The sequence below is a fragment of the Argiope bruennichi genome, chromosome 8 (assembly GCF_947563725.1).
Source record: "Argiope bruennichi chromosome 8, qqArgBrue1.1, whole genome shotgun sequence".
In the NCBI taxonomy this organism is placed as follows: Eukaryota; Metazoa; Arthropoda; class Arachnida; order Araneae; family Araneidae; genus Argiope; species Argiope bruennichi.
The window spans coordinates 132,733,467-132,760,929 of record NC_079158.1 but is presented as its reverse complement, the minus strand read 5'-3'; the positions used below and the strand labels follow the sequence as shown (position 1 = coordinate 132,760,929).

The 27,463-nt window shown below is 32.5% G+C and overlaps 1 protein-coding gene across 7 annotated transcripts in view; it reads right to left on the bottom strand.

Moving 5' to 3' along the window:
• Nucleotides 1-27,463, bottom strand: part of LOC129981777 (serine/threonine-protein phosphatase CPPED1-like) — a 143,130-nt gene that overhangs the window by 105,295 nt on the left and 10,372 nt on the right. For 3 of the 7 annotated variants that reach the window (XM_056092779.1, XM_056092777.1, XM_056092782.1), the window contains exon 2: nucleotides 25,251-25,338. The exons of 2 other annotated variants lie outside the window; for them this stretch is intronic. The gene's annotated coding sequence lies outside the window, so the exon portion shown is untranslated. Of the gene's footprint in view, nucleotides 1-25,246; nucleotides 25,339-27,463 lie in introns of all 7 variants that reach the window. 2 more of the 7 variants (XM_056092780.1, XM_056092778.1) reach the window with 1 other exon arrangement.

Genomic DNA, 27,463 nt, shown 5'->3' with positions numbered 1-27,463 from the left:
AAAACGCTTTAAATATTTACATAAACGGACTTTATTTTGGAAATAAATGAGTTTTGTAATTATATTCAACCTTTATAAATTTTGGATTAGAATATATTTTTTTCTATATAAAAAGTTCAAAGTTCTCTGATGCTAAAAATACCAAAGATTAATACTCGGTAATTATATACTAGATTGTGGTGTATTCAAATATTTCGCATTGCAAATAGAAGTTTGTTTTATTTTAGAATTTAGTACCGGGGCAGTTTAGGTAAAAAGTAATTTTTACTTAGTTATTTTTATTAATTGAGTATTATTACATGTATGAAAATAATTTCAATTTGGTTATTGCATATTTTGAATTATGGCTTTCCTATGAAGTGCAGATTGACACTATCTCTAAAGATACAGTGATAGACATTTATAAGAAGATTGAAGAATCCTTGCAATTTAAGGAGGGACACGCAAGGTTTTAAAGCGTATCAAATCAGTCAATGACTAACTTAGCTTTCTGATAAAGTGTATGCTGACGCCAGTCAATTGTTCGCTGCACTTCATGTACTAATGAAGCAATTTTAATTAAAACTCATTCAGAATTTTGGTATATACATAACATTTCTGCTTTGTCAGTGATTATTTACAAATATTTACAGGTTCAAATGCATAAAATGTAACATTCACAGGAGAAAAAAAATTCTATAAGAACTTACAACAAACAATTCCTTTTCGTGCCGAGATTGCATCTGTAAGTAAGCATAATGATGTCACAAACATAATGACGTCAGAAGAGAAATTACGTTGCCGAAAAAGGAATTTATAAAGATTAATTACTTTTTAAAAAAGATAATAATAACGTAGAGGGTAAACTTCAAATTTTATAAATGTAAGGCAGCCTTAGAGATGTCTACTCTACTTTAACATCCTCCCACTTTTTGATTATAAGTGATAATCAAAACAAAAAATTGAAATGTAGGCTAAATAAGTTCAAAATAATTAATAATCGAATATAATGAAAAAATATTGTCCTTTTATAAGATCAGTCTTTCTGGGACCTTGAATCTTCTTCCAACACTGCTGAGTTTAGTCTCATCTTTAGAGGAAATGTCACTCCTCTTTTCTGTTTCCCTTGGTTGAATCTTTAAATCACCTTTCTTTAAAACACCAGGATATTCAGACGATGTTATCTCCAATGGGTAGATTCTTTGAATAGGTCGAAGCAGTTCGTGGTTCGATGTTTGTACTTTGACTAGACGAACTTCTCCATCTTTGCCAGGGATCAGCACAGAAATCTGCCCCAAGGGCCAGCCAATTCGTTTTTTATTGTCTGCTGCCACCAAGACAACATCACCGATGGTAACTTTTGTTCTTGACTGCTTCTTGCGTACTCGTTAAATTAGAGTGCCCAAGTATTCAAATCTAAATCGGTTCCTCAAGTTTTTCACTAATGCTTGCCTAAACCTGATCCTCTTAGTTAAAATATTTTAGATTAATAGAGTCAATATTAGGAAGTTTGTATTCTTGGATGTCTTGAAGAAACATGGAAGGGGAGATTGGTTTTATAGTTCATTCTCAGTTATGTAACCCAGCGGCCTTGAATTGATAATGCTTTCACAATCTGCCAAAACCGTTACTGTTTCTACATAAACTCACTCTTCCTAAGACTCTTTTTAGTAAATCTTTCATTACTCTTATAAGTTTCTCCCACCAACCGCCCCACCATGCGGCAGTTGGTGGGTTGAATTTTCGTTCAACAGCATCCACAGCTCCTTGTTTTTGTGTTTATTCCCAATTCATTTTTTTTCAAAATGTTGGCTGCTCCTTTGAAGTTTGAACCATTGCCACAGTACGCAACTGAGCACCTTCCTCTATCCCATCAAAAAAGCTTCCGTCGAGGAGGGAGTGACAAGCTCAAAATGAACCGCTCTGTAAATGGCGCAAGTAAATAACAGTACCCATAATTTCTTATTTTTCTTGAGAAAAAGTTATCCAGAAATATCAATGCCGGTAATCTGGAACACTGCTGCATCTTTTACTCGATTTTCTGGAAGAGGAGGAGCAATCATATCAAAGTTCTTCGAACAAAATCTTTTACAAATAATGCAATTTGCCAGAACTTGTTTCACAGTGTTTCTTCCGGGAAGAATCCAGAACTTTTCTCTAAGTAAATTGAGAAGTATTTGCACTCCTGCGTGGCAATTTTTTACATGGGTGTAATTGATCAGTCGTCTCACTACTTCATGATTTCCAGGAAGGATAGCAGGCTTTAAGAATCTGTCCTTATCTTTTCTATATGTTATTTTAGTTTTCAGCCGAATAATGCCCTTCTCATCTTTAAATGCTTGAAGAGTTTTAAGTCTACTATCATTTTTAGAAATGAAAGATTCTTCTTGAATTCACTTCTGCTTCACAGAATTCTGCGCAACTAATTCTCCACTACTCCTTTCTTTTGATTTCAAACAATGTTGCTTGAAAGGAAGAACCCATGCAACGAGTCGAACAATATTATTATAATTTTAAAAAAATATTTGTAGTACCAATTCTCTCCCACGTTGACTTCACTATTTGTTAATGTATAAGTGGTTTTTGATTTTTCATTTAGAATCTCTTCTTCATCCCAATGATGATTCAATATATTCATCAAATAGTTGAATTCCGATGGTTCCTTTATCCATCGAGGACCCTCCCACCATTTTGAGAAAAGCAGATGTTTTGCCTTGCAACCTCTCGAGGGCAAATCTGCTGGACTTCTTTCTCCTGGCACATGCATCCAGGATGTTGGATCCCTAATTTTTCTGATTTCCTGGGCACGATTGCGAAAAATACTATCCTATATAGTTTGCTTCCTTTACGGCAGGAACTGTACAATCATTGTGCAAAATTTTTGGATCCAAATAGACTTCACGTCTTCTGCAAAAATGTACGATATTTGTTCTTTTGGGTAGAAATTTTGAATCCGTTTTCTCTGCCCCATTGACTGATATTATTCACCGCCTCTTGCAATTTCTTTTCAATATAGACCATACCTGAGTCGAAGCAGTGAATCGCAACAAGTAATATAAAAAAAAAAATTCAATTCCTACTTAGGTCAACAAAGAAAAATTTTATTTTAGTTACTTTTTAAATAATTATAAAAAAATTATTAAATATCAAAAAATTATTGATTTTCGCAAGAATTAACTCGCATTCTTCACTTTCACATGAAAAATACTGAAATCCTTGCACTTAACCGATTGAGCTACTGCCTGCAGATTTCAAATTTCATTACAAACTGCTAAAACTCTATTCAAAGTATTAAAAATTAATTAAATTTAATTAATGAATTAATATTTAAAAAAAATGTATATTAACATCAAGTGTCATCCATTATAAGTTTAGAAAAAATGTATTTGAACTTGAGTGGATGAATAAAAAGGATTTTATTAAAGATTGAAAATTTTAATAAAATATATAAATATATATAGGGAGAGTGTGAACTAATAGTAGGAATTGAAAAAAAGAGCCTTTCATAAGAATTAAAAATATGAACCGGTGTAAGTAATCCGTTATCCGACATTAGAAACTAATATTTGTGATTATGAGGAAATCATTAGTGCTGTAAAGACTGAGCTCAATCGGCCTGAAACCCTGGTGACCACTGTGATATTCCTTTTTCCCACACTCGATAATTGGCATTCCCGGTCATTCTTCATCAACGGAACTCCCACAGTGCAAAGTGCCCCCAGATTGCCAAATGGGGGACCCTCTTTTTAAGTACGGTCATCTGGCCAAATAGTACGAGTCCAGATAAGGAACCGCACGTGTGTTTCCAAGGGAAATTAATCGTGTCTTCGAAAGGCAAGAGTGTCAAACACTCCAGATGTCTTCAGATGTCCAGATGTCCTTCATTTTTCCCATTGTGGAGGATGGTTCATCAATGGACATTTCCCACGGTCGACCAGAGACCATTCAGGTTTATTCTGAACGGTGATTGGGTATCAGGGAGTCCAAGTGTACCAATTTCTACAGGAGAGGTGGAGTCTTAGAGAAAAATAAAAGGTGAGATTTTTCGGAAGAAGAGGAAGAGAGGAGCGTGGTGTGAAGTGCACTTCTGAAAAAAATTCCACCCGAAGGAAATTCGGTGGAATCCGAGAGATACCCCTGTAGTAGCCTGAGACGCCAACCGCCTGTTAGCTGTTCTTGTGAAGGTGTTTTCTCCGAATTTGTTCGAGGAACTATTCTTGTTTAAATTTCGTGCTGTAAATAGCATCATTCATTTAACCTAGATGAGAAAGAGTTGTTTTTATGTAAATAAGGCTGTAAATAAAGAAAATTATATATAAACGCTACCCTTTATTTGATCGGACAAGATCAAGTCATTACAGCTCTAATTAATTGGTGGCAGCGGTGGGATAGAACATTGCGCAGAAATATATAATTAGATAACTGGACTTGCGTTTCAGACTCAGAAGATTTCTAGTCTGAGAAACTGTTATAACATCTAGGTTCAAAAAAAAAAAAAACCTTTTAAAAACTTGCGCAGTAATTGCCAACTACAAGAGCGACGAGTGGACTCAACGCAAGAAAGAATTTCTCAGCTGCAAGAGCTGTGGGGACTGAACGTTAGAAAGGATTCTCCAGCTGCATTAGCGACGAGTTTAAAGGTTGAAAAGAATTCCCCTGCTACAAGGGCGACGAGTGGACTCAACCCACTACCTGAGACGGCCTTTCGATTGGATTCCCCTCTACTTCCAACTTGATGTCAACTAACCGACGACAGGGAAAAATAACATTCGAGTCGAAATGAGAATTCTAGACCACGATGAGATATTAAGCATTTAATGCCTAAGTTTGATAGTAACCAAATGGATATGTCAATTTATCTTACGTTATTGGAGAGACAATTAACAACCGCCGATATTGACGAGGCCCAATGGGTTTCTCAATTATTGTCAGTATTGCCGTTAGATTTGTCCCAAATCATAGCGAAAGAACCGGATGACAAGGCACAGGATTACGAGCACATTAAACAAGTTTTGCTGGAACGGTTTAAGATAAAAACTGAGACATATAGGCAGCGTTTTATGAGCCATCAGAAAAAACTGAACGCATTGTGGAAGGAATTAATTTATGATCTGGAACATTTCTTAACTGGTTGGCTTTCGGGGTCGAGAGTGACGGATTTCATCGGGCTAAAGAAATTGCTAATCACCGACCAAATAAAAAAACGCGTCCCGAGCCAGATAAAAGATCAATTTCTAGACGTATGGTCGGACTTCGTCGATCCTTTTGTTCTAGCCGAGTAATTGGACCATTACGAATCGGTGCGGACGAAATCCAACTTTGTAAAATTCCCTGAAAGAAGAACTGTTGAGGGAAACCGACCATTTTCTCCTAAGAAAGATGAGAAGTATAAGGCCGAGGAAAGACAGATAACCGCTAACTCCATTGAAAATAAATCAGAGAAATTCAGCCCCACAAAAGAATTGAAGGGAAAACAATTTTTATCAGCGGAAACCATTACAATTTTATTGATGTCTGTCTACGACGAATTTAAGGCCGTATTTCCCGCAATTAAAAAGAAATCGCCCGATAGAGCAGATAAATCACGTTGGAAGAGCGAACGGAAATGAATTATTTGCTCCCTATATAAGTGAAGGATCCGATAACGGATCGGAAATTAGATTTCTCCGGGATTCGGGCGCCAGCGTAGATATCGTTACACAAAATTACGTCAGTAACGCGGATTTTACCGGTGAGGTAATTTGGGTCAAACAACCGTTGGACTTAGATTTGAGGTGTTTGCCTCTGGCACGTGTAAACCTCACTAACCCAGAGTTCGAGGAGGTCGTCACAAAGGCCGCTATTGTCGATTCATCGCTCGATCAAGGAATTTACCTTCTTAGTAATGCAGCGGCCGAGTTATTTAAGAAACGTATTAGTATCGCCACAGTCAATGCTGTCACTACCAGTTCGCAAACAAAGGGGGTTGGAAGCGAAACAGGAGAGGAGAAGGTCAAAGAACCTAAGATGGAACTGAGAGAACTGGGTAGTCTTTCTCTTATAGATATAGAAGAGCCGCGGAAAAAGTTAAGTGCTCATCCAAACGTTTTTTAAAACAAACCAAGACAACCCCACTTCGTTCACTGTATAGAATTGAAAAATTACCAATCAATTAGGTTTAAGCCTTATGCATATTCGAATAACAGACTGAAATTTTTAAATCAGAAATCAAATACATGCTCGTTTTGAAAACTATAGAAATCTGTCAACCACATTATAATTCCACATGATTTTACTAACAGCACTCTGTAAAGACTCACGATTCTGTATCACAGACATCTGAATTCTGTCATTAGGATGGAGTAGAAAAATTCTCAGCTACTAAATTTATCACGGTGATTGATCTCGCAAAGGGATACTGGCATATCTCACTAATAAAACCAGGACCAACATTTAGCAGTATTTGTAACTTGTTTGGGGACGTATACCTTTTTAAGAATGCCGTTAGGAGTAATCACTGCTCCGCATTTTTTCAGGAAAATAGTTTTAGAAAACTGTCGTGATTATGCCATCCCTTATTTGAACAATATTTCCATTTACTTCGATAATTGGAACGATTATTTACAACATATATGAAAGGTGCTAGAAAGAATAGTCAAGGCAAATTTAATTATCAAGCTCTCTAAGTGAAAATTCACAGTGAATCACAGAAATTATTTACGGCATATTGTCAGTAATACAATGCGAACATCCGCAGAAGTAAAAGTCAAGACATTTATAAATTTGTGTGACACCCACAACAAAAACTCAGATTAGGGTCTTCTTAGATTTAGCAGGCTATTTATGTACATTACGTGAAAAAAATCGTTAATCGCGACTCCTCCAATGAACGTCTTAAAAGCGAAAGGAAAGAAAGAAACTATTTTACGGACCGAAGAAACCGATCGAGTATTCGTAGAACTGAATAGGAAACTAACTCAAAAGCCAGTGTTATACTCTCCGGATTATGTGCGTCAATTCATCATATACTCTGGCGTATCGGATATCGAAAGGGAGTTACAATCCGATTCAAAGAATAGAGAATATCCGATCCTTCACCTCACTAAAGAGTTCTCGGAGGCGGAACGAAAATACAGCACTCCGAGTAACGAACTAACTAACGCGAGAGGGCATGTATAATTTATGCTATGAGAATTGGAAGTATTATAGTGTATATGATGAATTCAAGCACAGTTCTTCCCTTTCTAAAGCTCCCACACCATCCTTCGGGCCATTATTATCTTATACGCAAGGGCTTCCACTTGCCATCAGGGAAGCTGGCTAGTCCGACACTGCCCTACAGAATAAAAACCGTTTACATGTGTGTGTGGGTGTGTGTGTTGGAGAACAGGAATGTGCATCTGAGAATGATTTTTTCGAATTTTTAATTAAAATTTTAATTAATTAAAAATTAACCGAAATATTACGTTTTTCAGCGATAACTTCTAAAAATATTACAGCGCAAAACTGAATTTTACATCGTCTTAAAGTTCCAAAATGCTTAAAGTTTTTCAACGATATGAGTATTTTAACCAATTAATAAAGTAGAAATATTAAGTAAAAAATATTTTAATAATTTTTTCGACAAATTTATTTCACGTAAATTGAAAATAAATTTTAACCTGCACGAGCACATATGAATGCTGGACGCTGACAAAATCTCAAAGTGAAAGATAAAGTAAACTCTTGCAAACTAAACTTAGGAAAGTGTAGTTTTCAGCACGTATCTGTACGAAAAGAAATAAATATGAAATGTGATATTTTTAAAAAAATAATAAATGCAAGGAAAAATTTTCAATGTTACTTTACAACATACATATTATTAATGCAAAAAAAATCAGTTTTATATAAGGCAAACAATCAGAGAAAGTTTTGTTGAATAATTCTTTGAGATATTACATAAATTATGAAAATTATCTATAGTACACATAAATCTTCAATGACGAACAACTCCGTTTTCATTGCTCATATTTAAAAAAAAATGTTTTTATGTTAATTGCAGTTTCATTGTTTTCACTTTAATTTAAAGTTGAGATTTTACTTGAGCTGACAGAAATTAGAGTGATGTACATAGTACAATGAAAGAACGAGTTAAGGCGTCTTTAATAGTATGAGTGAATTATAGACTATCAAATTTTGAAACTTAAATATGTTTTGCTGATGAAGCTATTAAGAGACCAAGTTATATAAAATATTATTTGAAAATTTTAGCTAGCATTATTACAGGCAAACAAGCTGGTCTCCAAAAGAGGTTATTCATAAATATAACATAAAAATTACCATCTCGTGCAAATATTTGTTTGTTTGCAGATATGTCAAGAAATGAATGTAAATTTTTATCTTATTTCATATATTAGAAAAATTTGCCTCTAGATGAAGGTGTATGATTACATATGCATAAAAAGATAAAGTTTTGTTCATTACCTTCAGGAAAATATTTTTTTTTAAAGAAGAGGAGCTGTGTTAAAACCGTCGCTTCAAAAGTAGAACGAAAAAAAATTATAAATATTTCTTTTAAAAATTCATACCGCAGCCCTATTTCGAAACTAACAGCGTCCCGTTCAGAGAGATTCTGTTCAGGAAATTAAAACAGCAATTCTGTATTTATTTCCCTCGAGTTTTTTTTCCAATTCAAAAATTTTAAGGATCATTACTCCTAATTGATCGCCAAAAGCGGCTAGTAGTTTATAAAAATGACGCATGATTTTTTTGTTTAATTTTTAGTGTAATCCCTCTATAAAAAACTAACTAGCACTATTAATGGTGTGAAAATAAATATGAATCTCAAAAAGTAGTCTAAGAAGTTAAATTAACCAATGCCCAAGATTAGGTTGGGAAAAAAATATGTTTGCATTAATTTTCTCCAAATTTGACAGGAAGTTTTCTTAAAGATTCTAATAACTTAGAACTAAGACAGAAAAAAAAAACTCTTTTAAATTCTTAACAGTTTTGACCCTTTTGCAATGCTAGCCAGACCACATTTTCCGCCCTCGTTTCTCCTTTCATCGAAAAATAATTTCTTAATAGTTTTGTCAATTTTAATTTCAAAAGAATTCTGCATTCAGGATGCAAGACGTGAATATATTTTTTTGTAGAATTATCAAAATTTTTAAAAGTATATTTCTAAGAAAAATACTATCCTCCCAAAATCAATTTTTCTAAAAAAAAAAAAAAAAAAAAAAAATGTTTATTTATAAATATTGAGTAAGAATGAAAGTTTTTTTTATGTAATATTTTTTTTTTTATTTTGCAAGAGCAGTTTTAGATATTTGAAAAGTATCTGGATGAAAGATACTATTTATTTTGCCACCAATGGAAAGTTAACTTAGCTGCTAACTTAGGGAACCTCCAGGAGTATTTTTTCAGTTCTTTTAAAATACTAAAAGTGCTCGTATTATTATTCATCCTACCATTTGTTCAGACTTGAAGGAGATAGTTCACATCCTCTCTCGTCCGAAGTCAGATCATTTTATTCCTTCGCAGTGTGACTTGTCTATTATTTCATCCTAGCAGTCTTCAGTCAAACCCTGTTTGTCATTTCGATATCCTATACATTTACAGAGATTCTGATGTGGAGAGCTTTTAATTAACTTATTAAAGAATAATTATTCTTAAAATATCATAAAATATTGCTTTAAAATAATGAATATTAAAGAGAAGCTTCAATTCTTTTTTAAAGGTGTGTAAGATTGAAGTCATTTGTGTCTTCCTCACTAAAACTCCCTCACTAAACTTGTGTCTACCTCACTAAAACTCTCTCACTAAACTTGTGTCTCCCTCACTTGTTTATTATAAGTTTTTGCATATATAAGTAAATAGCTTCTCTTTTCTGCCTTGTAGAACTCTCTTGTAATCTCTTTTCTACAGCGACAGTGATACAAATTGCGTATTGTAATAAAAATTTCATCGTCATAGCTCTGAACAGGCACCTTAAGTCTTTTGAGGATTGGTTTATTAAATGGAAAATAGAAATGAATGCTAGTAAAACGGAAGCCATATTCTTCACTAAAAATGACAGTAAAACTAATTTCCCTCCCGTTAAAATTAAAAATTGAAATATCCCGTGGTCTAAGGAATGTAAATATTTAGGAATAATTCTTGACAGAAAATTAACTTGGAAACCCCATTTCATAGACACCACTAAAAAGTTTCGAGACCTAACTCGTAAATTATTCCCCTTAATCTCTTGAGACTCTAAAATGAGTTGACAAGACAGAATACTTATCTACACTGCCTGTTTATGTCCAGTGCTAATATATGTATGCCCATTGTGGGGATATGCGGTGAAGACAAATTTAAAAATAATAGAATTACAGCAAAATAACCTAATCAAAAATATCATTAAAATGAAATGGTTTATACCAAACACTAATATGTATAATTCATTAAACTTCTCCCACTCAAAAAATTCATTAAAAAACTTGCCACCAACTTCTTCAAAAATATGGATAAGAATAACAATGATGCAATAGCCAAAATTCCTAAGTACATCCCTAAGTTAAAGTCTAAAAGAACTCATAATATTTTACTTTAAACTCAAACAGATCACCTCTTTTGCAAAATAATTTACTTTTCTCTTCAGTTTAATGTTTTTTCATCAATTTCAAACTTTTTAAACTGAGCAAAGGTTTAACCTAATAAACACTAATATCTCTCGCTTTCAAAAAATTTCGAAGTCCAACGGTAGCCTCCCCCGCATCCCACACCCTTTAACGACCAATAGGAATGAGTCCTGACGTTCACCACCTTGCCTCCTCCTCCATCTGGCTAATACTATTTAAACAGCTTCACTAGGCCTTCAGATCAAATCAACCAGTGTCAGCTCAAACATTTTTCATTCTGACCCAATATTAGTTTCGTCAATTTACATTCCCCCCTCATCTGACACAAACCAGTTCACTTCGGACCTGAACACTTTCATGCATTTAGGTAACCTATGCATCCTGGGAGATGATTTTAATGCTTACCACATTAGCTGGAGCTCCAACAAAAACACTACTAGAGGCAATATTTTAAAGCCATTTGCGAACTCCGCCGGGCTAGAAATCATCGCCCCACTCATCACCACCCGCTATGGAAACTACACTGCATCTTTCATAGACCTAGAAATAACAAAAAAATTTCTACACCCATACCACATATCCTCGGTCCCTGAACTAAGCTCAGACCACAAACCCAGTTCCAAATTTTTACTTTACCTTTAAAACCCCTAAACATAACAATAAATTGAAAACAAATTGGATAAAAATTTAAAACAAAGAGGCTCTACAACACCGACCTAAATATTAATGTTAATTCAACAGCCGACACTTTAGTCACAAATTTTACAAACTCGATCACCACAATTTTTCAGGCAAACTCCAAAGAAATAGACCCCACTACCCAATATGTAAACAACGAACTAAAAATATTGTTAAATAGAAGAAACAGCGAGTGTCATAAATGGCAAAGAACTAGAGACCCATCTGATAAAAAAGACCTGAACAGATTAAATAGAATGACAGAAAAAACAAGAAAACGAGTATCGCAAGAGGACTGGGAAAACAAACTATTAGCACTTCAACCCAACGATAATTCACTTTGGAACACAGCAAAACACATAAAAAAAATACACACACACAAATTTCCGCCCTTACAGACCAGGCCAGTACTGCCATTTCAAACAACGATAAAGCCGAAACTTTAGTTCATAACTTGGAGCAACAATTCACCTTAAATAATATGCATGACACTGGCACAGAAAACCAAGTAAACAACACTCTAGAAAACTTCCTAAATACTCCGATCGATTCCGAAATAGAGCCACCAACCCTTATGGAATTCTTCCAGTACTCTAAATAAATTAAATGTAAGAAAGGTTCCAGGGATAGACTGTGTATCTAATAAAATTATCAAAAATTTCCCACTCACCAAATTCAAACTCTACTTAATAATCATACTCGTTTTCAAATTTAAATACTTCCCCTCAACTTGGAAAATTGCTGTCGCGATTCTTATTTTAAAGCCTGGAAAAGATCCAACTGATACCACTAGCTACAGACTAATATTACTCCTTCCAAATTTCAGCAAAATAACCGAACACTTTATCCTACAAAAACTTAATAAGCACCTGTTCAATGATAACATTTTAATCCATATAATTCGACTTTAAACCCAAAATGTTCACCACCCACGAACTACTTAGAGTCGTTGAATACGGGGAAAGAGCGGAAGAGAAAACAGGTAGAGAAAATAGGGGAGCAGTTTTCCTCGATATCCAAAAAGCATCAGATAGAGTGTGGCTGGAAACATCATTTATAAATTAATCTCTTACAATACTTCTTCTTCTGTCGTAAAATTAATTTTGTAAAGTCTCGATCCAATAAAGGGTAGCGTTATAATCAAATTCTTTATTTACACAAAATTACAGTTCATTATTTAGATTCTAGGTTAAATGAGTTATTCGTATTCTGTTCGACACAACAAGAATAGTTCCTCGAATACTTTCGGAGAAACCTCCTAAGAAAACAGCTAACCGACTCGTAGCGTTCTAGCAAACACAGGCGTAGTTCCAGGGATCCACCGAATCTTTTAGGGTGGAATTCTCGTCTCACATTCAGCTCTCACCGCTATCTTCCTCCATCTTTCCGATTCTCCTTTCTTCCAACTTCCTCACACCTTTTATCTGTCCCCACTTTCATTCACATTGGACCATTTAGCTCCCGGTTATCCAATAATCGTTCAGCAACAACTTGACTGGTCTAACGTCGACCGTGGGAATCCGTTGAAGAACCACCCTCCACAATGTAAAGAATGCAGGTTTACATCTGTTTCAAATACCCGTTCCTGCATGTGTCGTCCCTTATCCGGATTCACACTAATTGCCCAGATGTCCTTACTTTAAAGGGGTTGACAACCTGGCACTTCTGGAAGCACTTACACTGCATTAGCATCCAGACAGCAGTATTGCTGATACTGCTGTCTGGATGCTAATTATGGAGCGCGGGAAAAAGAAACGTCACCATGGTTAAGCAGGGAAGAAGCTGAATCATTACAATTTCCTCCTTCCTTTTTCACAGAAATGTCACAGTACGCGTTAACGCCACGCTCTACAAACTTTGCTCCAGGTGTATCGCAAGGAGCTAAATTATCCCTCACCTTATACTGATATACCTCACTAATACTTCAGAAATGCAATACCAAACTCGGCATTTTCGCAGATGACACATCTATACTGGCCAAAAACAGAATTATAAAATTCATCACTCACGCGTTAAACAAACACATCCAAGAGTTAGAAAGCTGGTTCCCCAAATGAAAAATCACTATAAATGCCTCAAAAACAATAATAGTGCTTTTCACAAAGAAAAGGAGAACTACCCAAAACCTAATTAAAATTAATAAAGTTGAAATCCCATGGTCTCAGGAAGCTAAATATCGAGACTTGATATTAGACAAACCTTAACTTGGAATCCCCATCTTAACTATGTTAAACAAAAATTCAGAGATATCGCCCGTAAATTATATCCCCTAATTGCTCGGAATTCAGAAATAACTAGGGAAAATAAGTTGCTTGTTTATACAGCTATGCTAAGATTGTCCTAACACATGTTTGTCCATTTCGGGCATACGTAGCAAAATCCAACATAAATATCATAGACAGATGCCAAAATATAATCCTTAGACAAATAACAAAAGCGAGATGGTTTATGAGAAAAACGACGATATAAGGTGAGCCTTTAATAACCCCTCAATAAAAGATTTTATTAAAAGCATTGTAGAAGATTTTTTCCTGGTATAATCCAAAGTGATAACGAAGCAATAAAAAAAATTATCAACCAAATCCAAATAGTAAAAGACCCAGTCTAATGCTTCTCTAATGTAACCAAATTTTACCTAATGCTAATGCTCTCATATCAACCCTCTCATCTCGACCTCATTAAGATTAAATTAAAAAATCAATCATAAAATTTCCCTCAATCAAAATTCCTCATGGGCCATACCATAATCTTTCATTAGTCAAAAAACTTAAAGTCAATACCCCAGCCTCTGCACACCTCCCCACATCAAGGCAAGAAGCATTTCCGGAAGAAAAAAAGAAAAGAAAACATCACATCCTAAAAGCCTCGCCCCTCCTCTGAAAGATCCACCAAAGATCCAGAATTGGACCAAAGACTCTGTCTACCCAAGACTACATACACTCCAACATCGGACCAAGTTTCCACTCAAGCCCCATACTTCATTCACTCCAGCGAAGTTACCAACTCAGAACTTACTATCACTAATCGTGGGTAACAGCGCTTCGCGCTGTGGACACCACAGTATTTTTCGTCTACGTCTACGTCCACGTCCTTCAGATCACATCCAGAGCTCGACAAAGATGATCGCGGAAATGGAATGACCGTCAGGCGCTATGCAGTCTACCAATACCGGGGCTAGGCACCCCGCCAACCCAACTCTCATGATTCTCATGCCTTGTAAGGCTGCGGCAGTATCTCTTCTTGACATAGCATAACTTCTCTTGAATCAGAGGGCGGACGATTATTTAGAAGGGTTCAGTCTATGTACATTTTCATTGCCCTCCCATTTTGGCAATGTACAAAGGGCGTAGTTTTTCAGCAATTATTAAAACAACTGATATTCCGAAAAAAATTATTCAATCCTAATGTTTAAAAAATAATAATAAAAGGAACTTCATGCGCAACAGGTTTCTGTTATTAACGGAATTTTTCTTTAGATAAATTCTCAAATTCGTGATGTTTAAAGCAATTCATAAAAAAAAAAAAAAAAAATATCAGGTTGTAATTATTTTTCAAAATCGGGAGTGAATTCTACTTTTCATATTCCTGTACAATTTCAAGAAAGAACCCATTTAGAATACGTGTTCAAAAATAATTTTGTCTTTGTATTATGCATATAAAGTAAGTGTTAGAATGGAATGGACGTTTCGAGAGTGAGATGACACATCACACTTCAAAATTGCGACTTCTATTCCAAAACAGCCTTCTCCTAGCTTCTCCACTGGCATACATAATCCAACATAATACAGCAATATAACGAAGAATAATTAAGTAAACTAATCGCCACTGTACTGATTACAGCCATATAATTTACTAAATTTGATTATTTTCAAAACTAATATGAAAAGAATGGTGGGAAATATACAGACTAATGACTATGTTTGCTGTTTATATCGGAAAGCTATGAAAAGCAATTAATTATTAATTCTTCTTACATAAAATTGTGGCATTTACATATATTTGATGTATTTTACATTATGCATATTGTTGCAATATTTTTCAAAAATATATAATTTGAATATCGTAATTCAATGCCATTGTCATGTCTGTTTAATTTTTCGCTAATATGTGATGTTTCAAATAAAAGAATAATATCTTAATCTTTACTGCCAGAATCAAATAAGTAATATTAAATTGTCTAATATTAAATTATCTGCCTGTTTTTTATTTATTTTTGTAAATAACGACATTCCTATTTTTTTTTATTTCTTTAAGACTTCATTTTATGCTCTAATGGTATTTTATAATTTTCTTTCCTGCAGGAAATAATAATGAATATGTAGAAGGAATAGAAGTCTAAAGGAAGTTGGAATATAGAAGTAATAATAATGTCATAAATAAATCAAATACGATCTCTTTAACTCATAGAAAACGACAGTATGCATTGGTTTCTATAAACACAAGGGGATTTCTCCTTCCAAGAAAAAATATAATAGCTTGGGAGGTAACTTTATCATATTAAAAGAGATGAAATCAGAAAAAAATCGTCTTTGTATTGATTATCGTAAACTCTCTTTCCAAATCTGAAACAGAACCCCTGTCCAGAATAGATATTTTATTAGATAAGTTAAGTACTGTAAAAGATTTTCAACTTTGGACCTTGCATTTGGCTATTGCCTTTGGACCTTGCATTTGGCTACATACCTTTGCATGAACAAGATGAACATAAATTGGCATTTGTAACTATTGAAGGTTTATACAAATTTCAAGTACTACCTTTTGGCTTTATAAATGCACCTGCAATATTCAATAGAACTATTCGTAGAATTTTAAATAAACATAAATTTTTAAATTTTTCATGTCACTATTTTTATGACATAGTAGTTTTCTCTAACTCATTAGAGGTACACTATGATAATTTAAAACAGATTTTCCAAATGCATGAAAAAGAAACATTAAGTTCAAATTTTCCAAATGTGTATTTGCTCAAAATAAAATTAATTTCTTGGGGTATGAAGTCAAAGAAGGGTGCATTTCTTCTGATAATCATAATATTAAAAGTATAAAAAAATTACAAACTCCAAAAAATGCTAAACAACCTCAAGGTTTTCTTGGTTCTATAAATATTTATAATAAGTTTATTGATTCTTATACCAAAGTCAGAGAACCCTAAGTAATCTTCATAAAAAAGATACACCACGGCAGTGGATTATAGAATGTCAAAAAGCTTTTGAAGTATTAAAAAATAAATTGATAACTAAACCAGTGTTACAGCTATATAACCATAATTTAATTCTTCATATTTTTTTGTGATGTATCTCAGGTATCCATTGCAGCTGTTCAAAAATATAAGATACAGGATGTAATTTACCAGCCTGACTGTTCTGGTAAATTACATCCTATATCTTATAATTCAAGAACTTTACGCCCTAATGAAAAAAATATATATATATTGTATAACTGAGCTGGAATGTTTTGCAATAGTAGATGCTCTTATTAAATTTTACTACTATTTGCATGGGAAAAAATTCATAATTCATATAAATCATGCTGCTCTTGGCTTTAAAATGTTAAAAATTTAAGGGGAAAATTATACATTGGTTTTTAAAATCAAGCATGTTTGATTATGAAGTTGAATATTTAATATGTTATCAATGCATCTTACTGCTCAATATCTCCATCATTCTGTGCATTTATTGGAATTGGATGAGATAAAACACTATCAAAATTTAGACAATTTGGATAATACTAAATATAAAAATATTAATGATGTGCATGCAGTTAAAAAGACACTAAAACAGTTGTACCTTTTCTCTTAGGAAAAAAGGTTTTATAAAATGCTCATGAACAATTTGGGCATTCAGGAACATAAAATATGATAAATCTAATTGCAACTCAATATTATTGGTTCCATATTACTCAAGACATGTCAAACATTGTGATGCTTGTCAACTAAATAAAAAGAAAGGGAAAAAAGATAATTTTTGGCCTTTTACAAGCTGTGGCCACCACATATCGTCATTTTGAATGTCTTTTTGTCGATACTGTTGGTGGATTTAATTATTACAATTCAACAAAAAAATTCTTCATATAATAATTGATCATGCAACTAGATATGTTTTGGCTTTTTCTTCCAAAAATGGAAATCCTGAAACTTATATTAATATATTAAAGCAGGTTTCCAAATTCAGGCGCTTTCCAAATTATTAACTGACAAAAATTGCGCTTTTACTGCATCTAAATTCAAGCAATTCCTGAGAAATGACAGTGCCAAGCATCTGTTAACATCCTCACATCACCCACAAACTGATGGTAAATGTGAAAGAGTTAACCAGTCAATAGTAACTGAATTATTGTCTATTCAACTAAAATTCCTTGGACTAGACTTTTAGAACAAGTAATCAATGAATATTATTTAACACCTCATTATATTACAAAATTTCCTCCTGCATATTTGTTATTTGGCGTTTTACCTTATTCTCATCCCTTAATTCAAAATCAATTCCAGTCTGCAACAGAAGAAACTAGAAAATTAGCCAAAGATAATACCAAAAAATATTATGATAAAAATAAAATAAGATATGGTGCCAGATTTATAGATTCTCCAATCAAACCTGGTGACATTGTAATGTATGAGGAATTTAACTATCCAAATCGTCGAAAACTATCCCCAGTTTTTTCAGGTCCTATGAAATAGTAACTAAACTTTCAGAAAATTATGAAACAACTAAACCAAATACATTAACAAATAAAGCTACTGGTATTGTCAATACGTCAAAATTAAGAACCTATTAACCACCGGAAAAATTAAAGTTAAGTCATCAATAATAATTTTTTAAAAATTCTTTTATTTCCCATGTTTCTTCCGGATGAACCCCATTTTAGGTTGGCCCGTTGTCTCCGTTCGTAAGAGTTAGATTTTGTTCTTTTCTTCATGATAATGATGACTTTGTAATAGGTCCCATCACAACACATATTCAAATACAGCAAGCAGTCTTATTGAGATGCGAGTATAGGGTCCACCTTCCAATTTATTACTACCGCTTTCTATTTTTATCCCGGATATTTTATTCACCCCTTTGGAAATGAATATTCCTGAATGGGAGTAGAAAGAGAATAAGAATTAGACTCCCCTTCTTGATATCCTAATTTTTAGGCCATTGAGTGTCACCACTATTAATAATTAGGGGACAAGGTCTAATTAGTCACTACTAATTAGCTAACTAATGGAACAAATGTTTGTTTTTTCAAACATTTTTATGCTGTTTGCTTCAGCATTAATGTTTATAATAAGAGTATTTTGAATCTCATGTTTATTATTTTCATATTCGTTTTATATAAAATCAGAACTATGTTGATATTTTATTATTATACGAGTGCAATTTATTCTTCTATTATCTTATATTCAAACTGATAATTTTGGTGAGCCTTCTACTACTAAAAGACACTGTGTGCAAGCATTTCCTAGAGACATCCCTCACTAAATAGAGACAATCAACTGAGTTTCTGCAGAAAATCATTTTTACCTTACATATTTTTTTTTATTATTTTGGTATCGTTAATTATTTAAGTTTACCTAATATTTTCACAAATATTTAAAATATTATATGTTTATTTAATATGCATTTGAATTTCACTCTCTTATTTGGACGCCGCTGTAAGGCATGACTGGGGCCCCGACACACTTCCACGTCTTCCAGTGGGAGAAAAATTGTAATCTCTTAATCTAATTTAAATCCTAATTAATTTTCTAATTAATTTAATCCATATTCATTCTAAAGTGATTTCTTAATTTCCTGGTCAAATTCCACCTTTTTTATTGAATTAATCCTACGCGGGCTCTGTAAAACTGCTTTAATCAGCAAATTCCCATGCTACGAGAGAAGGGATAAAAATCTGTCATGCAAAGCATATTCTTTTAAAAGATACTTATATTTCCCTTAGCTAAATCGGTAAGTGTTGAAGAAATCCTTATCAAAATCTCATAGTATAAAATCACTGAAGAAAAATATTTCGGGCTCTTATCGCTCTTTTACTCTTCTCTTGTGTCATCGACAGACGTATCTCGTCTCTTCTTACTTGTCCATAAATTATGCCTTCCGGGTTGAAATAAATCAGAAGTTTTAAAATTTCAAAGTGTCTTCTCTCTTCGACCGCGAAACTCCTTTAAAAATATGTTTTTACATATATATGTGGCTAGAAACAAAATTGAAAACGAAAATGAAACTGTGCGGCTTCATTCATAAAATTTTAAAGGATATCATTCACACAATAACAATTTTATTTGATTGAGAAATTTCAAAAAGATTGATTTTCCATTTTATATTTACAGGACATTGGAACCATATTATTTTACAAATAACAAGCACTTCATTCCAAGCCACTTTCATAGTTGGTTTTTTATAACAAAGCACACGTGCTTAATTTATGTTTCTGCATATTTGTGTGAGTAATCATGTTAAATATTAATACAAATTCACAGCCAAATTATTGAGACTATAATAATTTCTTACATATTTTACATCCAAACATATTTCTGAAAAAATCAAGTTGATTTCTCCCGTTACCTTTAATTTATGATAACAATTTCTTGCGCAATTGACAAGAAATTTTTAAGTAATGTTAAACCTGTTAAGTATGCATAATTGAAAATTTTTACTTACTTTAACAGGTTACCTGCTGCTAAAATTCACACTTACTATCTAATTAGATTACCTGTTCTCTATCACAATTAAAATTAAAGATAGAAGGGCTCATCTAATTATGTAATAATTAAATAATTCGAATCACAGTCGTAAATCATGGCTACAAATATGTTAATAGATATACTTGCTGTCATTATATGTTACAACACATGTTTGGCTAGTTATGTTTGAATACATTGGTATCTCCAATTTTTTTTTCTCTTATTACAATGTTTTTATAAACATAAAACAAGGGAGGGGGGGGGACTGAAATAATAGAATGTTCAGAAATGACACAGTTTTGCAACTCAAAAAGCTGAATTTCATAAGATAACGAATTGTGCTGTATATAAAAGTCAAGAAATAAAATAAGCATGATTAATTAAGTAATATCTCAAACACAAAGTGTTTGAGATATTAAAAATACAGAAGAATTTTTACATAAATGAAAATTAATCGATCTCAAGAAAGATAAATTCGATTCTGAAATGCAGAAATCCGCGTAAATGTGACATGTCAGCATATTGTCTGTGATTCAAATCTGTTAATTTGAAGTCTCGTACTAAAGTTTGCTTTTATTTCGACTTTGTTTTTATTAGTTGAATATATTATGTCTCCACCATGTCTGGTTTTTATTTACATGGCAGTGGATTGAATGAAAAATGCAGTAAAGAATTCCCTACTTATTAAAAACTTTCCTTAAGGTTTTATGGAATTATAATATTTATCTAGAAGATTTATTTGCAGTTACTGGATTTAAAGTTTTAAACTCTCTTTGTTTACTGCAATTAGCTACAGATTCAAGGAAATTATCAAATTTTTAAAAATTATCAGCTTATTTAGTAATGAAATGCTATTTATGTTATCTTTTTTACTCATTACATAAATTAACAAACATTCTTGAGATTTAAAAAAAAAACACTGATTTCATATGTTGATGATTTCAATTTTTAGACCATCAGCTATTGTTTGTAATATACAATGACAGTGTTAATTAGGTGAAGACATGCAATAAACCTTAAAGTATGCACATAAAATTTTAAAAAAAAAAACTAATCTTTTCCTTAATAAACTATATAAAACAAATTATTTGATCAGAAAAAGATAGTGACACCTAAATAAATATACAGTTAAAATCAGAAATAAAAAGAATGAAACAAAAACAACAGAAAGGTTATTTTATTCTACTCCGAAAGCTTCTTTTATTTGACGTTCTTATATGTAGTATAATCAAAAGTTACTTAAAATATTAGACTCTAGTGATCTTATACCATATCAACAGAAGCTCATAAAACTACTGGCAGGCGGCGAAATGAATCACGTACAGACATCAAAAAGAGTGAAGGACGCCATATATAATCAGATTTTGGAAAATACCGTCCAACATCAGTTTGGTCTGATGTTGGAATAAATTCCAATTTTAAAATATTTCGTCAAAACCTTCTCTTTGATTGAATGAAAACGCACACCAATGTGCTTGAATCTTCGATGGAGCTGATGATTCTGAGCAAGTTTTATGGTATTCTGGTTGTTAACAAATAGAGTGAGAGTGTCATCGACTCCTTGAAAAGTAATTTGAGCCAAACAAGCTTCTTCGCTGGTTGCAAAATAGTCGGCTTCACTTGAAGAAATTGCAGCATAACATTGCAAATGGAACCACCTGAGATTATTGAAACCATAACAAATGTCGAGCATCTGGTCTTTTCATCACCATTCATTGAGAATGGAAAGCTCTGTCTGCACATGTGACTTGCACAGAAGACCAACATTGCTTGTGCCACGTAAATATCTACACATTCTGCTTACATGTTTCCAAGCATCTTTTGTAGGTTTGCACAGAGCTCTTGATGTCAAGGCTATAGCAATGACTATATATGCTTAGTAGCCACTGCAAGATAAACAGCTTATAGGTTCTCTGAAAGAAACATAGGTTGGATCTCCTTCCTGAGACTGAGCCATACCACATAATGTAGAAAGAGCTCTCCAATTTTTTAATCTAAATCTTTGCAATGTATTTTCAGTATATAAATATTGGGATTCTTATCAGAAGAAATGAGTGTCAATAATGGAGTCATGCAGGGTGATTCTTTATCCTGACTTCTTTTTAACATTGCTTTAGAGAAAGTCATAGATTCAGAAATTAACATCAGAGGCAATATATTTTCGAAATCAACACAAATTTTGACCTATGCTTACGATACTGACATCATTTCAAGAACTGTTTCCTCATTAAAAGATGCTTTTCTTTCTTTAGAGCATGCTGCTAATAGCATGGGACTTATAAACAGCGAAAAGACTAATATATGCATGTATTAAGTAATGAAACCTCCCATGGTTTCGTCTAGAAATTGGTTCTCACAATTTTCAGGTTATCCAAAGTTTTACTTATCTTATTCTATAGTTACTGATGACAATAGCATACTCAAGGAGATTCAAGGTCGTCTAATGAATGTAAATAAAGCCTTTTACGGACTAACACGATTTTTTAAATCCTCACTGCTATCAAGAAATACAAATTTTTATTATATAAAACCTTAATTAGACCAATACTTATCTATGGCTCAGAGACCTGGAGCCTGGCCAAAGCTGGAGAAAATAAAATAGCCATTTTCGAAAGAAAAATTCTGCAAGCCACTCTTGGTGGGATAGAAATAAACAATGTTTGGAGAAGAAGGTATAACTTTGAGCTATATAAAATCTATAGAGAGTCAGATATTATAAAGTTCATAAAATAAATCGGATGAACTGAGCGGCTCATGTATTTAGAATAGATGTTAATTCCATATTAAAAAAAAAAAAAAATCTTTTACATAGACCTCTAACAAGTAGGAAAAGTGGTAAACACAAAATGAGATGGGTGAGATCAGTGGAGACAGACTTCCTGACTATCCAAAAAAGAAACTGGCGCACAAGTGTCAAAAGTAGAATGCGGTGGAACAGAATTCAAAGGAAAGTACTGGTCCACCCTGGATTGTCTAACCAAATATGATTATGATGATATAAATATTGGGAAATAAAAATGTCACCATTTTACTTTAGGTTAATTAGCAATCCTAAGAATGAACCAATTATTATTCACTTTTATTCCTCAAACTATAAATTCTTTTAAAAGTAAGGTTATGATGAACAACGTGAGAAAATATTCATATGCTACAAAATTGGTGCTATTAACTTTTTAAATAAGAAAATAAGTCCTCCCCCCACACACATAATTTTGATTTGTGTTAAAAATAGCATGTTTTCTTTTTATTCTGATAGATTCATTGGAAATTGAATCAGGGGAAACAAATCGAAAGGCGCTCATTGCTGTATTATCTTAACACTCAAGTCTTGTATAATAATAATACTCTATTTTTCCCTGACAGTTTCACCGATAAGTAATCAAAGCAATAGATGACAGTAACAATTTATCTCGTCCATCGTGTTGACTTCTAGACGATCAACCAAAAAGAAAAAAAAAAAAAATGCAGTTAGTAAAATGCGACATTTAATTCACTTACCACCATGTAGGTCATTCTGTAAAATGTATCACAAATTACTGACTGAATGGATGATAATTGAATAAGATGCCTAATAATTTGTCGACAATCATCATATTGATTTCTTAGTCGACCGATAAAAAACTTGTCGCCATGTCATTTATTCTGTCAAATGTAGTAAAAATTACTGGGCAAATGAAAAACAACTGAATCAGATGCCCGACGTTCCATTGATTTAATTGTTGTTAACTTGGCCGTCGAATTCGGAGAAACTTCGCATATATCGAATGTTGACTTTGTAATAAATTGAAGATGGAATTTAAATTATAAGGTTTTTTTTATACGTAACTCTGCATTTCCTTCCGAAATGATTAAGATTTTTATAGAAAATTTTTTTAATTTCTCGATAATGAGGGGAGAGGTTAGCGGCCTCTGACAGGGGCGGTCTCCCCTCCCTTGCACGCCACTGGTCCAAACTATTTTTAAATCCACATAAATTATCTACTGATGTTTGTAAGCTTAACCCTCTCCTTTAACAAAGCTACATAATCATATCTTTTTATTTATCATAGAATTTTCTGTGTGAGCTCTATTCTTTTTATGTGATTCTTCTATTTAAGGAATAATTTGTTTTTTAAAATTTCATATATCTTATTATTTAACTCCTGTAAAGTTTTAAAAAGCAGAGCTATCAGGGGGAAAAAAACTACATGTGTCATATTTGAGATTAGCACTGCAAATAAATTAAAAAGCAGTTCAAAAATTGAAAGCCACAAACAAAGAAGGTTTATTGGCCTTGTATCACATATTATTTAGTATAATTGTTAAATAATAAAAAATAAATCTTTCTGCGACTTTTAGCTTAAAAATTGTTTCTTTTCCTTTTAATGAACTAATTTTTGGAGTAAGTTTCATTTAATAGAAATGTTTAAATAAATTTCACTTTTTTTGTGTCCCATCCAATTTCAAGTAAGCAGGTTTCTAGTCATGAAGCTAACAATTAAAGTGAATATAAATGTACAATTAATGTGTTAGGTCATCCCTTATTATCAGTGTAGATATGTAACAATAAAAAGCATAGATGGACATGTAAATAAAATCACATATTTGAATCGATACATTTGTGAAATTTTTGGATAAACCTATAAATAAACCAAATGCAATAATACATGCACAATTATAATTATATATGCACAGATTTAGCATTCTTTCTTCAAAATGAAAAATATAACAGTAATCCAAATAACAAATATTTTATATTTAATTTATCACAAAATAAGATTTAATATACTCATCCAATTTAATAACTAAGTATCTGAAGTGAATTAACACAGATGTCATTAGAATAAATAAAACATATCCTCAAAATAACTACCGCAATATTTTGAATTAAATTATACATTTATAGATCACATAGTTTTTCAAAATCCCACAGCAATTTCAATCGTCAAATCAAAAAGTCAAGTGACAATTTGAAATAATAAGACTTAACCAAAAAAACTTTTTTTTAAAAATTTACTTGACTTAAAAAAATATCTAAATACCTTTCAAAATGACAGTTTTTCCCCCCTTTCAAAATCTAAGCATTAAATTTAAACTAAAGGAGACTTCCCAGATGAATTAATTATTATGAAATATCAGAATAAAAATCATAATAGATATTTTTGCAGTATTTGAATACAATGTAATTTTATCAATTAATTGCTTGCAACATAATATCATATTTTAATAAGTATCAATTTTAGATTTTGTAACACAGAAAACATTAATTTTTGGACAATTTAGTAGACTTCAGCAAATTTCAGTCGACCAAAAGTTTACATAATTCTGTAAAAAAAACCAGAAATGAGTAAAAATACAAAATTACCTACAGAATAAAAAGCAACGTTGAAGTAGTCAGCTTATTGCAAATGAAATAGCCTTATATTGTGCCAGAAGCATTAATTAATGACAACAAAGCTGCAAAAAAATTGCAAAAATTACTGTATGTTTAATTAATGGACAAAAGCAAGTTAGTGAAGTTTCATTTAGATATATTTATATTTTTTTAAATGTAACCTCGGATTTTCAAATTTTAACAAAATAATATAAATAAAATAATATATCTAATATAAAATATTTACAACAGAAACGATAAAAATATTAGCATAAATAATACAAAACATTTACAACAGAAAAATAACTTTGATGCCGACAATATAAAAAATATAAGATCAACGGTCAATAAAAAGTCAACTGAAAAAATTAGCAAACTCCATTGAGATATTATTTTGAGGAGGGATGAAAATTCAATATATATAATGCAATTCTGTTTTATTTTCTAAGTATTTCTTTATTTACATAAAGATGTTAGCAATAACAGCCATACTTTTCCAAATGACATTTTGTAGAAAAGCATTATGACGAAGAAGGAAAGGCGGAACAGTCCAATAAACCAGAACCTGTATACTCCCCGCATACTCTTTAATAAATGTGTTATTCCACAGAAAGACTTGTATTGCATTAGTGCGCAAAAGTTTCGAAATATTAATCGTTGATATGAATTTAGCTTTTCCTCTTTCTCGTACACTAGGTATAGAGAAAATATAGTAATCGTCCAAAAATTTGAACTCGAAATTTCGACAAATCTCCATGTTTTAGACTTCCCTGAATTCAAAAAAGATATTTTTGGAAAATGTTCATCCGTCTGTCTGTGAAGAGATGACTCAAAAACGCTTTGAGCTAGACGGATGAAGTTTGATATAAGGCTTAAAACCAAATTCGTGGATTTCTTTCAAAGTTAAAGCAAAATCCTTTCAGAGGCAGTCTATCAGACCGGCTGTTAATATAATAACTACAAACGAATAGAGCTAGATTGATAAAATTTAGATGGATAAAAACATGCAAATGCGATAACTTAAAAATTAAATGACTTTATATATATATATATATATATATATATATATATATATATATATATCAAATTTGCTACATGATTTTACTACTTTAAGTATAGTCTTATGTCAAATTTTTATTTCAATCCATTTGAAAGAACGCGTTTGAAATCAAAATTCGGTTGTTGGATACTTTTGACCGCCTACCAGGGATTAATCGCCAAAACATTCGCAAAGGATCATATGATAGAATCCAGAAAAATGCAAAATTCCGACCAAAGGTTAATATTTCATATATTAATGCCATGCAAGACATTCACTGGGAAAACATCTTTCTTAGAGAGTATGAGAGAAAGTTTTGGGAAGACCATGTGTGTGTGAGAGAGAGATGTTTGGCGATTAATCCCTGGCATCGGCTATTAGTGCCCAAAAATCGCATTCTTGTTTTAAACGTGTTTTTCCAACCCGATTATACAAATATTTGACACAGAATTAATTACACTTGTAGACATAAAAAACTGTACCAAATTTAGTATATTTGTCGCGTTGACATGTTTTTGAAAGTGCGGTCCGCCAGGCATCAACCACTTGCTGAATTTGGCTCAAAGTTTGATTGGTGTCTAGACTACAGATGCTCAATTTTTTATCCATTTAACTCTCTTCGTTTTGTAATTATCGTTTTATCTTGTATTCAAACAGTCGAACTTCCTTCGCACGGATTTTGCTCAGAATTTGATAGAAATCTAGAAATTTGGTGTAAGACCGCATATGAAATTTTATCCGTCAAGTTCGCAATGCTTTTATCTTCGTCACAGACAGACAAACATTTTCCAAAATTGTGTTTTTCAAACTCAGGGTGGTTTAAAACGTGGAGATTTGTCAAAATCTCGGGTTCGAATTTGATGATGATTGCAATACTTCCTCCATAATACGAGAAATACGTATACTTATAAGTATACGAGAAAATGAAAAAAGTTCCATTCGGAGAAAAAAAATACCAAAGCAAATTTATAATTATGCACTTTTCTATTTATAATGCATGCCTTTTTTACAAGAAGTTGTCGAAAGACATTCGTCTTTCACTAAGCTTCAAAATTTGGCGAGAATAAGACAATTCATTAAATAAGTTTGTAGAACACATGATTAGGGTGATGCCTCTCGACATACGATACAATAATTTCCTATTTTCAGCATCTTTCTTATTTTATTGA